This window comes from Alligator sinensis, unplaced genomic scaffold (genome assembly GCF_000455745.1).
Source record: "Alligator sinensis unplaced genomic scaffold, ASM45574v1 scaffold86_1, whole genome shotgun sequence".
Taxonomy (NCBI): Eukaryota; Metazoa; Chordata; order Crocodylia; family Alligatoridae; genus Alligator; species Alligator sinensis.
Window position 1 is genome coordinate 3,103,486 of NW_005841971.1, and position 4,331 is coordinate 3,107,816.

The following is a 4,331-nucleotide window of genomic DNA, read 5'->3' on the forward strand; positions in this document are numbered from 1 at the left end:
AGGGCAGTAGGGTTGAGTATGGGAAAAGATTTCCATTAAAACATGATGCCATATTTTTTGTGAAATTGCTACCAGGTGAAAATCTATCTTCTCCTGATTTCTTCTGGTAATTTGGAGCAAGGGAAATTTTGTTTTCTAATCCATTTTTTTTTTTCAAATGCAGAGGCAATAATGGAAATAAGTTGTTCTTAGGGAAATCAGTCATCACATGGAAACCTGATATTTTCTTGCATACAATAAGTTCAGGGACATTAAGATCCAGTGCTACAGATTTTACTTATGTGAATAATTATAGAGTTTTCAATAGATGCATTTATATGAATAACAGTAACATACTAGGACCTGGAGTTTTCACTTCAAAACAGAGCCAGTTAGAATTTGCAAAGCAAAAAGTAATATGAACTAGTGCTCCGGTAACTTAAAATGTTTTCGTACATTTAGTTGAAAAGCTAAGTCCATGGGTAGATTAATTCACACTTACAAAGATCTTTGAACACATGAAAGATAAATACTAAGTGGTCATACTGGTTCTTTTTAATCTCTGATCAATTGTAACTGAAGGAAGCAAATTATCTTAACTCATCATTTGAATCTATAAGGCAAACTGTTGGTGAGGACTATATGATTTATTTAAATACATGATATAAAACTGGAGCTAGAATTTTTTTCAAAGAAACAACAAAATGAACTCAAGATAGGCCTTGTAAGAGATATTTATTAATGTTTCTGATGTTAAACATTAATAAATAATATTGTTTTCTGAAAGTACCAATGCCTAGAAAACAATATGAAATTCCTTATACTGCATATAAGGCTCATGGTTTTCTATAAGTTGACTATTTAATTTGATTGTGCTTTAAACTTCTGAAACAGGTAAGTATCAGCTAAAGGCAACTGAAAGATAAAATTATACATTTAGCAACAGGGAACACTGGGATTTAGTTGCTCCTCAGGGAGGTGACAACCTGTAATGACAAGGAGCTAATCAAATTTTATGGCATTTGCTTTTCTTCTTGACTTCAGAAAGATGTTTGATGTCAGTTGCCTCATTTTTCCAGCTAGCGCAAGTACTGTTAGAGAAGTAGTGATGCAGGAAACATTGTCTTTTTCTAAAAAAGGTTATTCAAATAAATATTTCCAGATAATCAACTGTCCTTTACTTTCCTCCTTCTTGTTATGAAACAGTTACAATACCAGACCTGTGGGACAACCCCAACCCCATGTGTACCTGAGGTGAAGTCCCAGACTGCACTGAAATCAGTTAAGTTTAAGCCACCAACTTCAGTGGAGAAAAGTTTTCATTGCTAATACGTCCCTAAGGAATACTGGGATGCCAAAGGAAATTGCCATATTCAGATATAGAAAATGCAGCAGCAAAAGGCTTTAAAATTCTCAGACCATCTTCTCTTGAGACACCTCACCATGCAAGAGAAAGCTGTTGGGAAGGTTGGATTTATGTGGCTTCTTGAAATAGCCGACTGCCCGTAAGCAGCATTCACTCAAGGGAAGTGGTGTCTAACTGCTCAGTGCTTCCAAACTTGTAATTCTTACAATCCAGGTAAGTAAGATCTGCTAACTTGACTGCTAGTACATTGTCAGTTGGCTCTCTAATGAAGATATGAATAGGTGGCCCTGACAACTGGGGGGGAATGCAAGACCTAATGCTGCACGATTCTGTGGAGACAGATTTCCAGTTCACTGTAACCGGTATCATGCAACAGACTGTTTTATAGGTTCTGCTATGTGGGTGGTACATAGCTATAAAACTGAGCATAGATTAACCATGTTTAGGATTATCCAGTCTGTCCAGCTATAAGCAGAGAACATCGTTCAGCAATTTCTGCATCAAGGCCAAATGTCTGTTTGAACTATAGCATTTTAAAAGATTTATTTTTGTAAAGTTTCCAAGTGAAGGAGAAGGCATCGCAATCCGAAACCGGTTGTTCCAGTATTTAATTTCTACAGCTCTGTTGGTACCAGAAGTTTCTTCACAAGGAAAGCTTCACATTTCCATTTTTTGTTGTTCCAAATCTGAACAAAAGGTTTGAAAATGCAAACTCTTCCATGGGAGGGGTCTTTGAATACTCTGGGCTAGCCAGTAACTGTGGGAACCAGGTAGCCTAACAACTCACCAGAGTGGTAGCTCAGGGCCTGGTTTAACCAGATAGCCAGTTGCCTGGGAAAACTGGGAGCCAGATGCTGGATAGCCTGGAGAGCAAATAACCAGGCAGCTAATAGCACACCTGTAGATCCTGAGAAGCCAGCCAAGCAAGGACCCTGAAAGCTATGTAGTGTGGCTGGCTGCTTCTGAGAAGCAGAAAAGGTCAAGTTTTATCAGTTTAGAGAGCTCCCCAGCCAATTCTTCTAATACTGTTGGGTGGATTTTTTTTTATTTATTTTTTGGGCAGATATAAAAATGTTTCATAGCTGCTGATGGAATTTAAGCTATTTAATGATAGTGACAACTATTGATTTCTTTCTGGAGCCATTTCATCATCATCATCATCATATTTTTTATTGTTATTTAACACACAGATACCTGTTTCCTTTTGCAGGTATATAGGTGCACATCAGTTTCAGATCTCTGCAGCTTCACAACTGCTTTAATCAGTTTGAAGAAATTCTAAACAATGTGTGGTAAAAACTTGCCATTACATAGATGGGTATTTTCTACACGAAGGTAGTAACTGCTGTAGTTTTTATCACAGCATGATTGCAGAGCAGAGAACATTCACTCAAATGGTTAATGGTTTCTAGCTCTGGGCTAATATCCTAACATGACTCCTGTTGCATTGGAGACTGTTAACACAGTTTGTAAATCAGTATGTTTTTCAGTGGAAGTGGAAACATTTGATCACTTCAATGAGCACTTTTTGCATTCTGACCATAGACTAAGAGCTAGTCCTGAGCTGCAGAGAGCAGTTCTGCACTGCACTGTTGATTTCCTAGGTTAGTTTTAAATTTAAACAGAAAACAAATATCCAAAGGCATGTATGTTGCATAATACTGTATTTAGTGCAAATACTAAAGCAGTAGTGCCCAAGCGCAGTCCTTGCAACCCAAACATTTCCTTACACCTAGAGGGTGCTGATCAAATGCAGTCTTTTATTTCTAGTAAACTGAAATAATATGTATATTAATCTACCTGAGAAGATTCAACTGCAAACACTAGTGTACCTGTGTGCCCTGAATTGCTATTACATGATGCATAGTAGGAACTTGGATGCTTATGTTTTGTATTATACATAGTATCGCATGATATTATTTTAGCAGCTATGTGTACAGCTAGATAATCTGTAACCACATTGTTTTCTCATATTTTCCTTCTCCTTCCTGTTCATCTGTTGCTCTGGCTTGTTATATTTTAGGGTATGTCTGCACTGCAGTCATGGATGTGACTGCAGTGTGGTATAGACATCTGAGGCAGCTCTAACTAGCTAGCTTGGGTACTGGTAATATGCTGCAGGAGCAGTATGAAGTTAGGTTGCAAAACTTTCCGAAGAAGCCAGGTAAATGCTAATAGTGCTGATTAACTTTGAGGTGCTGCTGCTGCATCAGCCAAGTCTGTGGGGTATGCCTACCTGTCTGGCAGCAGCTCTTTCAAGCATGCTGCCCTCTAAAGCCAGAAGTAGAGTAGCTACATCCGTATGATATGGTGGGCAATCTAGTTGCCAGGGGAGTGGGCTGCGGGCGCTGTCATTCAGCAGTATGAACTCTCCTGCCCCAAACAGCATGTGACCTTGGCCATGTTACTTTCTAGTTAGGAGACAGCCTGCATGGAGCAGCATGGTGGGCTTGAGGGTGTCACTGCTGGGCTCAGCAAGGTGAGCATATAGCTACTGCTACATCAAAGGTGCCCTGATGCTCAGTTCAGCCTCGGGACTGACTTCACTTGATAGATGGGACCACTGGTCTCAGCACCCAAGCTCACTCAGAGGCTGGCAGTCCAAGGCAGGTGGGGCAAGGACAGGGGAACAGTGGAAAAAACCCTTGCTGGTACCCTATTCACTCTCTCTCTTAGCATCCTCTCTGCCCCCTGACACTGGGCAATGGGAACCTGTGATTTGTGACCGCCTCGTGTTCATGGAGCACCCAGCTCCTGAGCCCTGTGGTGGCCTGACGCAGCCCCCGGGGGCCCTTCTCGCCTGCAAAAGCTCCCCTGGGCTTCAGTTGCCTTTAAGCTGCTGGCGTGCCCAGGCTTCACCGCCCCTTCGCGCCGTGCAGGAGATGAGGCCTTTCGTCCCGCTGGCACCGGGGAGGGCGGCGCAGCAGGGAGGGCGCTGTATGCGGGGACAGCGCTCAGGGCCGGAGTCGTCCCCCTCTTCCCCCCC